Here is a 12,524-nt window from a genome sequence, read left to right on the forward strand (position 1 = left end):
GTAATAATTGATAATTAATTTGAGCACGTTGTTTTATTTCGATATTATTGTAGGTACAGTTTTGCCAAAACGAGGTGGTGAGGGCGCTCCTAGGACTGTACGTACCGTTGTATTGGAGGAAAATATTTTGGAAGCCGTCGCTGATGATCCTTCAATGAGCATCAGAAATCTATCAGAACAGTTCCATACATTCAAGTCCACTATTCATAGAATAATTAGGGAACAACTGCTCCACCCATTTAACATCCAGAAGGTACATGCCATGACACCTCAAGATTTTCCAGCACGACTGGAATATGCCAATTGGTTCATGGATATGCAAAGGGAGGATATGACTTTTATTAATCGAGTTTTATTCACTGATGAAGCAGGTTTCAGTAGAGATGGAGTTATCAACTCTCATAATCTCCATATATGGGCCGAAGAAAATCCCCATGGGATATTGCAAACCAAACACCATTGGAAATTCAACGTGAATGTTTGGGCTGATATCATAGGAAACCATCTTATAGGACCATTCGTTCTACAGGACCGATTGAATGGAGAACGTTATTTGGAGTTCATTCAGAACGATTTGAATGAACTTTTGGAACATGTTCCATTGCAAACCCGAAGAGATATGTGGTTTATGCATGATGGCGCTCTTCCTCATTTTAGTTTGATTGTGCGTGACCATCTGAACCATATTTTCCACAATAGATGGATTGGTATAGGTGGGCCATATTCATGGCCATCGCGGTCTCCGGATTTAAATCCATTGGATTTCTTTCTGTGAGGGCATCTAAAAAGCCTTGTTTACGCTACACCTATTCACACAAGAGATGCATTGTTGAATAGAATAACATTACATTGTGAAGCCATACGAAACGACCCTGGAATGCTATTTCAAGTACAGAGAGGGTGTCTTCGCAGACTAAGAAAATGTATAGAGAGAGAAGGTGGTCATATCGAGCAGTTTCTGTAGCGGATTTTTCATTTCTGTTTGCTCTTGAGGCTCTTGAGTTTCGTTAGTTAAACGTGTAATTCGTTATGAACATTTTACCTATCATTTCCATTTTCCTTAAAAACTAATATTTTCGAATAATGGTAGACATCTCAGGATAAATGTTGTTGAATTAACGTTATCATTATTATTTCTGCTTGGTAATTATTCATTTCAAATAATGGTGGACGAGCGGGTTTGATGTCGTCGAGTAGAACTACATTTTTATCAAGACTCGTTGCTCCGATCGACTTTCCACACGAGTACTTTTATTCATAAAATTGTCCAAGTAACCTTAATTTGTTGAAAAATATTGAAAAATATCTGTCATTTCAAAGTTTTGGGGTGTGGACCATCGGGGGTAGTCCGTTCCTGACTTTGTAGCAAAACAACTGACTCCTAGGTGAAAGCTCATCGAAGGAATTCATTTGTTTAGTCAATTACCATAATTTGGATGATTTTGAATATTCACTTGAAAAGTTATCAAAGAAAAACATTTTTCATTTTGTAACTTCGAGGGCCCGTTACTTGGTAACGAAGGATTTTAGGAAAAAAAGTTATATGAAGTACTGGTGATATTTTGACCCCATCTATACATTCCCGAGAGGAAAAGAGGAAGTCCAGGGACACCCTGTATACATGTACGTAGAAGTCACTACAATTTTTAGTTTTTCAAATTGTAGAAGGTGAAAATTTCATAAAAGGTCTCACAAAAACGATTTTGTACTCTCTCTCATACACCTCAGGGATTATCTAATCAAAGGTTAAATAGATAATTCAGTTGTGTATAATTTAGGATGAACGTACCACAACAACAAAAATAATCACCTAAGAGCACGAACGAATTCACCAAAACCAGTAATGTATTTCGTAACAAATCACTGCACTTCACTACACGCCGAAACAAAAACACCCAGACACTTCTACTCTATTATTACTATTTTCAAGAGCACCATTAAAAGTAAACACCCGAGAAAGCCTGCTATGTACAAAAAACTCAGCGACGTACTGTAAAGCTGTCAGCTGAAATCTAAAAGTCAAACGTGGTGCATTGCAGGAAAGCAGGAAAGTGCGCCTGCTCGAGCTGCTGAAATCGACGGATCCATGACGGAGTGTCTATTTTCGGCAGCTACAGGAGGAGGAAGCAGTAGTTCAGTTTTTCTTGTGAATGAAATTCACAAGTAAAACAAATCATCGTGAAATGGTGTAACTTAAAATTCGATTCAGGTGGCCCAACGGACTTGAATTGAAATTCAAATTCAAAAGTTGAATTTGAAGAAGGCTAAATTACTTAAAAAAATATTCAAATAGAGAAATTGGAAAAGATAATTTTGTGGAGAAGGAAGCTCCAGACGAAATGTGGAATTTCGACGTTATTTTTGATTTTTCATCATATGTCAGACTCGATATCCTTACTTATTGGATATCAGTAAACAAATACTTCCGCTTTTGACATCAGTATTTAAATATACGCTGCCTGTTCAAAAACAAAGGTAAATCTTCATTTTCTCAAAAAATATTCATTTATTCATCAATTTCTATTTTGTCCCCTTTGAAGTAGTCCCCCTTAGATACAATACACTTCATGAGTCTCTTCAATTTTGGGAACAGGAAAAAGTCGCAGGGGGGCAAATCTGGTGAATACGGTGACTGAGGCATTACCGTACCACCATGTGGCACGAACTCCTGATGCACTACGCCACGGTAATCGAAGAGAATAGTGAGCAAAACTTTGAATCGAACTTTGCGTGCTTTTTTTGGTCATGCCTATCATGGCCTCTTCCATTGGAACGATTGGACTTTGGTTTCGATGTCATAACCAAGTACCCAAGCAAATCTGGATCGCCGTTGGCGTCATTCAACAATTCCTGAAAGATGCTCATGCAACAGTTTTTTTTAATCAAGATTCAGCAATTTAAAAAAGAACTTCTCTGCAGGACCCTTCATACCCTCAACATTTCTCAACATTTTCATCGGTTTTTGATGATCATTGAGGATACACTACAAAAACACACTTTTGTCTATTTTCCACGATATTTCTTCATTGTTGACTAGTTTCGGCTATTAAACCCTTTTCAAAACTAACTGATTACATTTAAATCTGAGTAATTTGTACCTAAAAAATTGCCTATCGTATCATAAATAGTTTGGTACCTACATTTTGTATACCTGTAATATCCATGAACATAACAAAACAAAGCTTTTGATATAATGTAGGTTTTGGGAACTGGATTATAGGTTCAGGTGAGGACTATTATTTAGATCAAGTTGTTCGTTGAGGACAATAGAATTGGGATTTTTCTTTGACCTGTTTATTTCCATAGATTCTAACAGATTCACCATTTTCCCTTTTTCGATTGTGTGAAGGATCTTTAAATTATCTTTATCTATTTCATGTTTCGAATTTTGAAGATGTTCGTACATTAATGATTTTTTATCCGAAATGACATGTTCATGGTACCTTGTATCAAAATTTCTACCAGTTTGGCCTGTATATATGGCGGGGCATTCACCACATTCTAGTCGATATATACCAGATCCCGTCCCTTTGTCTAATTTAGGTTTGGCATTAAATAATCTGTTTCCTAAATTTCCGTTGGATGTGTAGGATGTTTGTAGATTGAATTTTGAGAAATAATTTTTAATATTCTCGGAGATTCTACCTGCATAATTGATACTAACATATTTGTGTTCTGGTCTTGTGGAAATTGAATATAATTCTTTCATTATTGATTTTTGTTGATATTTCATTATAATGTTAACTAGACTGGTAGGTATTTTGTTATTAACTGCTACTTGTTTAATGATTGCGATTTCACTTCGGAGGTTTTGATCAGAAAGGGGTATTGTGGAAGCCCTATGTATCATTGACCTGAATGCAGACAATTTCTGTGAAATCGGGTTAAAAGAGTCAAAAGGTATAGTGCAATCTGTGAATGTGTTTTTTCGGAAAATGTTGAAGTCGAGTTTATCATTGTTTTTGGATATCGTCATCTCATTGTTCTCTTATGTCTCTACGGTGAATTTGATCTTATCGTGTAGAGTGTAGACTAATGAGAAATTACAAGTAATGAAATATTTGTCTAGTTGAACCATCGAAGCCTACTAATATGTCATCTACATATCTGAACCAGAACACAATACGTTTATGGGAAAGAGAGTTATTCAAAATTAGATTATTCTCTAAATTGTTTAGGAAGATATCAGCCAGTAACGGACATATCGGTGATCCCATCGGTAGGCCTGAGTTTTGTATATAAAATGTATTATTAAATTTAAAATAGTTTTGTTTTAAACACGTGTTGATCAGTTCACAGAGTTCACTGTTGACATATGGGTTAGTATTATGTCTATCTAATATGTTTTTTATCAGGGGAAGGCATTCATCTGTTGGAATATTTGAAAACATGTTCTTGATGTCAAACGATACTGATTTAATGTTATTGTTAATTTTTGTGTTGTTGAGTTTGTTTGTCAAGTCTATAGAATTTAGTATGGTGTGAGAAGGTTTGAAATTAGTGACCTCCCTGAATTTGCAATTTAAGAATTTCGACAGCTTATAATTAGGGGTACTGGTATATGAAACTACCGGTCTGACTGGGTTACCTTCTTTGTGTAGTTTAATTAGTCCATACATCTCAGGTGGACGGGGGTTCATGCAGGTAGTCTTCTTCTTGTCCCATGCTGTGGGGAAAAGGAACGTAGAATGTTCAAGATTTTTCTTCAGATGGAGTGTGAAGGGTTTCGTGGGGTCTTTTTTCAACTCTGTGGTGTTTAATTGTTCTATAATTTTTTGCATTTTTGAATCGTATTGTTGTTTACTCAGACATACTATGTTACCTTTGTCTGCTCTGATGAAAATTAGTTCTTCTTCTTATGCTTTCTTGGATACGGTTTTCACTGTCTTCGTGACTTTATTTGTAGGTGGATGTTCTGCTTTCTTTATCATAGTTGTTAGCTTGTGTCATGTAATGTTGGATTGTCAATGATATTGAGGTTATTCGAAATGATTAGTTCCGTTTGGGCTCCTATGATTTCTTTGGTTCTATTAAAATTATTACTAATTGGAGGAGTGAACTTTGGGCCTTTCTCTAATAATTCTGTTTCATCTTTGGTGAACTTACTACTTGACAGATTGATGAATCTTGGGTAGAATTCATATTCCAAAGATTGAATATCTTGTTCTTCTTCCAAATGTTGAGTTTGTTTGTTGACCAGGACTCTAGAGGTAAAAATCTGTTTTTCCGTTAACCAGCTGTCGCACCCTTACGAACGACAACCCTCAGAAGTCGAAACTTGTGCGAGCCAAGGATTAACGAGGTCTTACCTTTTAACGTGTGATTCCTAACACGGGTTAGACGATAGCAAGTGAAGATCGATCGTTCAGACTAGGGCTTGAACCACCGACTAACACGGCAGTCAATTCGAGTGAACAAATCACCCACGCCGAACCGCTTGGCTACCGACCGACCATTCTCAATGCATAGTTTGTATTTGATATAGTTAGGAATAATTTCGAGTTTAGCACATTCTTTATTGAACATCAGATTCAGGGCTACTGTATTATATTTCACCTGTAATCTATAATAAATTGTCATCAGTGTTGCTCGACTTGCCGATTTCACTTCTTTGATTGACAATTTGTTTATTTTGTGAAAATTCATGTTCACTGAAGATGCACTACAAAAACACACTCCTGTCTATTTTCCACAACATTTGATGTGTTTAGGCGTCCAGGGCGAGCGTCGTCATTCACATCTTCTCGACCGCCTGTCAAAAGCGTGTACCACTTGTAATCATTTTTATGACTCAGAGTACAATCATCGTATGCCACTGTCAACATTTCAAGTGTTTTTTGAGCACTCGATATACAAAATTTTATGCAGATTTTTTGATCCATTTTTGTTCGATAACAGAAAATCGCCGAACACGCAAAACACGTTCGCCTCAGTGTTACTATTTTCATTCGGATTTGAAGGCCGTCGTAGTTTGGAACTGCATCCTAACGTTTCGCCAGCACGAGTGGCTCCTCGAGTTGAGGTTTATTCATCTTGATGATTCACCGATGACTGGTGATTTCGTGACAGCCATCTTGGTTTCGGACAGGTTGGAGCATGGCTTCCTTACCCTTTTGACTGATGTTTGTCAGAGGGACAAATGGGTCATGACTGATGGAGGTGACGGTGGGATGGCGGCATGAGTGTCCTCAGACATCAGTGCCGCCCTTCGGCGGTGTACCCCTACCTGGCTGGGGTGGGATGGATAAAAAGATTGTTCATCCGTTAACGGGGGACATGAGGGCCTCATTCGACAGAATGTTGGGGCTTTCTATATCGGGAGGGGTCATCTACAGTATAATTCATAGCTTCCCTACACATACACCTAAAACTGGTGTATTTATGTTGACTCAGATAATTCGCCTCTCTTGTTGATGTGTTGCTATTGGCTGATGTGTTATTACCTGTTAATGACGTACCTATTCCCGCACCTGCGGGTTGTTATTGGTTACGGTGACCTGCCGTAGCACTGTATTGCGCTGTTGCCACTTTAGCATCTTTAAGAATGGGATTCCAAATCTGTTGTAATTCTCCGTATGTTTATGGACTCCTATGGCTTTCCGTACAAGCCGACATGATCGCGGGCAAGTAGTTTCACATCTTAAAACAGTATCGTGTGATCTTCTTCACTAAGCGCGTGTTCCGCTACTGCCAGTTTGTCTATTTGACCTAAACTACAGTTCCTCCGATGTTCGTTCAGCCTTGTACCCACGGATTTTTTGGTGGTACCGATATAAACTTTTCCGCAGGTAGATGGTATACGATATACCTCGCAGCTGATAGTGGATCTCTTTTGTCTTCAGTAGATCTAAGGCTTTGTTTCATTTTCCGGGTGGTCTCGAACACTGTTTTATTTAACGCTTCCATAAGATTTTTCTGCTTCTGTCTGTAACCCTAGGGATGTACGGTTGAAATGCACGTGCAATCCTTTGAGTTTCTTCCCTGTTTTGACTTGTGGAAGTCTTTACTTTCATGACCTTGTTGATCTCGGATCCATTCGACCTTAAAGCTACTTGAAGATGCTCTAATTCTTCTTGTAGGTGTTCCGGTTCACATATTCTATGGGCACGTTCCGTCAGGGTGTTGATAACTCCCCGCTTTTGACTTGGATGGTGCGGTTCGAAAGTGCATGCAGATATTTGTCCGTATGTGTCGGTTTTCGGTACATTTCATGTGTCAGTCGTGTGCCACGCCTTTCAACGAGCACATCTAGAAAAGATATCCTTTTTTTCTGTTCAGTCTCTATGTTGAACTTGATGCTAGGGTGTTGAGCATTTATGTGGTCTGGAAATATGTTCAGTCTGTCCCTCCCATGTCTCCAGATGACGAAGGTGTCATCCGCGTATCGTAGCCACGTTTCGCACCAACATAAAAAATAAAAAAATCGATAATCAAATGTACGTAGGCCGGGAAATTTGAACAAACACCTCATTTTTTAACAGACCTCGTATATCCAGAGAAACCTCTGCTCATTTTCTGATGAATAATTATCACACCGGCTCACCAAAAAATACGTGTTGGATTAATAAGTCATTATAAACGGTTGTCTTTTAGATGTCAGATAAATGTAACCACGAATATTCGAAGTTTGTGTAACTATACGTATTCTTACGTAAGTTCCAATTATACAGTGCATTTCTTAAATGCCCCCCCTTTTATTTTTTGAACGGGTCAACTCAAAAAAGTGAAATCTGGGTTAATGAAACTAATGCATGAATACTTTATTTTGAAATGAAATTGACAGATGAAACTTTCAAGATGGCGGCTGGGCACCATCTGGGAAAAAAATTAAATAGAATATAATGTCAATATCTTCAACTACTACAAAATGGCGGAACATTTATACACATTAACATCCATATTTCTAGAAATATTCCTTTTTATCTGCCATATGGCAATTCCAACAACCCGATAAGGTTTGTTAAGTTATTTTTTTGTTTATAAAAACGACAAAAATGTCAGTGTGACAATGAACATCATTGTTCAGTTAGAATATTCTCATTTAGTTTATTAATAGAAATGTACCTCGTCAACAATCTCTAAAATGGTCAATTATCGTCCATTGGAAGAAAAAGTTGAAGCGATTTTTATTTACGGTGCGACGCGTAACTTTCACAAGACCGAAAGGATTTGCAATGAACGTTTTCCGAATCGTCCTATCTGTAGAAAATATTTGAGGGAACTTGTATCCAAATTCACAACTACCGGTAGTGTACATAACAAAAAGCCCTCGGGTCATCCGGAAGAACATTAAGTGTAAATAATTGGTGAGATGATAGTAAATCTTGAGCAGCCTACTTATTCCGTCGCGAATGTTCGTGAGGTGTCTCCTTCTACTGTGTGGAGACTTTTGAAGAGGAATAGGTATCATCCATACAAAATTAAAATGGTACACCAATGAACCTGATCGAAGAACATAATTCTGCGAAATCATGACGGAAACCATTGCAAGGCATCCTACCTATCTCCACAATATTTGTGTTAGTGACGAATGTACATTTGTCACTCCAATAACTGCCGTTATTGGAGTGAAACCAATCCTCACGTCTTCCGGGAAACACATACCCAATATCCAGAAAATATTTACGTTTGGGCAGGAATATTGGGAAACCATATTGTAGGACCTCTATTTATTGATCAAAATTTAACAGGGGAACTGTATTTGAATATTCTGAAAACTAACCGTTGACCCTCTCATCACTGAAATCGTCGAAGCGAATCCTAATGATTTCGATATGGATATTATATTCCAACAAGATGGAGCACCACCACATTACTCCAGACAAGTAAGAAACTATTTGGATACTACTTTTTCCCGGTCGTTGGATGGGTCACCGAGGTCCTACATAATGACCAGCCCGCTCGCCAGATTTTGACACCTTTGGACTTTTTTAATGGGGCCATTTGAAGCATTATGTAGTTAAATGTTAATGTATTCAGTCAATTATTTAAAGTTCCGCCATTTTGTAGAAGTTGAAGATATTGACATTATATTCTAGGGTTGTGAAGCATTTGTCAGGAGCTTCAAAAAGATGTGTCACAAGGCCCCCCTTCACTTCAAAATAAAGTAATCATGCATTCATTTCATTATCCCAAATTTCAATTTTTTGAGTTGACCTGTTCAAAAAATAAAAGGGGGGGACATTAAAGAAATGCACTGTAGAACTAGATGTCGCCCACTTCATGATCCTCCCAAATATTGCCCAAAAGTATTTCATAGCTTGTGATGTAACCATCCTCAGTAAAATAAAAAGATTCGCAGTATATTCTGTAACATTCATAAAGGAAATATCCACTTGTGGTGGTACACCTACTGAGACGGCATTCCTTAATAAGGCGACGCTCATTCAACGTTGTTGACATTGACCAATTTAGGATTTACCTTACAAGGTGAAGAAAACATTTATGATTCATTAACTTGTACGTAACAATAACGGGGGAATGTGCGATTGTGGGTCGAAAATCTTTAATGTAAATTTTTTGTTAATATACAGGTTTCGTCGAAATTCTCAATTAGTAGAGCTTGAAAACAATTGAAGTCAATTAGGTTCCCTCTGTGCATTGCTATGTTGTGAACCAATAAATTGATCTTTCATTTTGTTCAAACGACCACCAAGCTATATTTATTAATTACTTTCATAGATACTAAGTGATCCATCGGAGCATAGCGAACTAAACATTTTTCAATGGAATATTCAGTAAAGAATATCTTCGATCTCAGACCGCAAATAAACGCAAATCAATAACCTCCCGCCCGCATCTCTCTTCGTGATAAGAGGCGAAAACCTCGACACCACTGGGGAGGAACTAAGAAGCCACCTCGAACAGGCAGAAATAATCCCTATTAAAATCTGAAGAATAATCTCCAGAGCCACCAACAAACCGACTTTCCTCATCAGAGTAATCACCGCCAACAAGAGCAGTATACTCACTGTTTAACCCACGGCATAAGCATTCATCGAAGAATCCATACATGTGAGGCCTCAAATCCCAACCCGGTACCCGCTATACCAAAATATTGTTGCAAATGCAGCACCACGGGCCATACAGTCCATGACTGCCAAACAACTACCTCAGAATGCCCACGCTGCGGCAAGGCTCCCGCTCCCGCCAAGTGCAATAAAGTTAATATTTCCAAATGCTCAAACTGCTCCGGTAACCACCCGACATACTACCTCAAAGGCCCTAAACGAATCACCACACCGGAATATCCCAAGAAAGTGGTCCCGGCAACAGTCCAAAAGCCGGAACAACCTTCTGCCATCACAAAACAAGTAGCCTCAATCATTGAGCTACAGACCACCTTCCTCCTCAATGTAATGCCAGAAAAAAGAACAAAAATCCCAAATTTTCGGCCACATCCTCATTGCCACGGGCAGATACAACAAAATCCCCTTTGATTTCACTGAAAAAAACAGGCTGATGGCAGCGGCCCCGAACGTGGTTGACGATGAGCGTTTTGTGATTGGCATACTGAACGCCCGATCACTCACACGAAAACGTCGCCACATCAAACACTTTCAATGTCATACATCCAAATCCTCTGTATCACCGACTCTAAAATCTTCCATCTTCTCTGGATATTCCACTATATATCGACCCGAAGATCCCCATTCCCACGGCATCTCCATCCTAATAAAACACGGACTAGCACATACTATCCATGAGGGTTTGCCGGGCAAACTTCGATGATACGGCTTGTTGGATCATTTTTTTTGTATGGCTCTTCAGCTTCCTGCAAATGGCTGTAGATGGATATCTCTCGAATACTTTCATCATCAACGCTGGTGCTACCCAGGGATCCATATTGTCTCCCACCCTCTTTTTATTGTATATCAACGACTCATTGGAAAAAAACAAGAATCCAATATATTGCTTTGCTGACGACAGCACACTTGTCTCGTCATTCCATTTGGATTCCAGGACCTCGGCTACGGAGGCACATCTTCACCGGCAGCAGGAGGTTGCATATCTTAATGAGGATCTAGAAGTAATTTCGAATTGGGGTGAAAGTAACCAGGTGCAATTCAATGCCACAAAAACCCTGGCATCGGTTTTCTCCAAGAAGATAAATGTCTCCGAACCGGATATAATAATGTCACGTCAGACAATTCCGCTTTCTGCTTCGATAAGTTTGTTGGGGGTTAAAATGAGCACCAATATGTTTTGGCACAATCATGTCGCTGGAATTGCGAAAGCTGCTTCTCAAAAGTTGGAACACTATTCCGAACCAGAAAACTGTACACAACTCAGCGACTTTTGATATTTTATAAAGCTCAGATCAGACCTTCTTTGGAGTATTGTTCTCATTTACGGAGCTCTGCCCACCAAACATACCCCGAAGTTGCTGGATTCCATCCAAAAAAGAGCCATCCGCCTGATTCGAAACGCGAACAACCTTGATAACAATTTGGAGACTCATCCACAAACCCCAACGGAACTATCCAACCTACTCACAACACAACAAAGTTTTTGTTTCGGGGTTGAAATTAGATGATTTTAATGTATTTCCACGTGTTAAAACCGAAAGTGACCATAAAAATTATATATTAACTCTTGTTTTCAAGATATAGTATCATTATATTATATATATACATATATATATATATATATATATATATATATATATATATATATATATATATATATGTATTTTGAGTTTTCAACAAATGAAATATTTCATCACCAACAGTTGGTACACATGTTTGTTTACATAACACCCCTCTCATCAGCTGTTCTTAAGAATTAAACATAACCTATGTGAGTTTGTCAATTGTACGCACGTGGTTGCTATTGAAGTTGATTTTTAAATTAATTTAAGTGCTGATCTGAAATGCCTCGAAAGTGTGTGAATTCTGTCGATAGCTTTTGCTATATATGTGGTGAAATAACATTTAAGGCTCAGAAACGTAAAATGACACCTATCGTTAAGACAGCCTATGAACATTATTTTGGTGTGAAAGTTGGGGACCAAGATAAATCATGGGCTCCTCATATATGTTGTAATTCTTGTTCCGTCATATTGCGAGAGTGGCTGAAAAATAAAAACCGGGCAATGGCTTTTGCAGTACCTATGGTTTGGCGTGAGCCTACCAATCATACAGACGACTGTTATTTCTGCTTAACTCCTCCCATTAAGCAAGGTTTATCTATGAAGAAAAGAGGAACGGTTAAATACCCTAATCTCCCATCTGCTCTTCGGCCTGTACCACACTCAGACAATTTGCCAGTCCCTTCTCCACCCCAAAACTATGAAATTTTAGAGGAAGGTGATGAAGACTGTTTAGAAGGAGCAACCCATCTTTCTACATCCTATGACCCTGATTTTGAGGTAAGCGATAGGTCTAGTGATCCGCACAGAATTAGTCAAGCAGAGTTGAGTGACCTTATAAGAGATCTTCGCTTGTCTAAGGAAAAGGCTGAGCTGTTAGGGTCAAGACTACAACAGTGGAATCTTCTAAAACATGATGTGAAAATATCTCAGT

At 38.5% G+C, this 12,524-nt stretch overlaps 1 protein-coding gene across 5 annotated transcripts in view; it reads right to left on the reverse strand.

Annotated features, from left to right (window-relative positions):
• LOC111505255 (uncharacterized) overlaps nt 1-12,524 on the reverse strand; it is a 95,315-nt gene that overhangs the window by 72,049 nt on the left and 10,742 nt on the right. The window contains exon 1 of one of the 5 annotated variants that reach the window (XM_074174283.1): nt 1,790-1,997. The exons of the other annotated variants lie outside the window; for them this stretch is intronic. The gene's annotated coding sequence lies outside the window, so the exon portion shown is untranslated. Of the gene's footprint in view, nt 1-1,789; nt 1,998-12,524 lie in introns of those variants that run through there. 5 annotated transcript variants of the gene reach the window in all.

Source organism: Leptinotarsa decemlineata, unplaced genomic scaffold, assembly GCF_025532065.1.
Source record: "Leptinotarsa decemlineata unplaced genomic scaffold, Ldec_3_MD MMD2_tig00000576_RagTag_RagTag, whole genome shotgun sequence".
Lineage (NCBI taxonomy): Eukaryota > Metazoa > Arthropoda > Insecta > Coleoptera > Chrysomelidae > Leptinotarsa > Leptinotarsa decemlineata.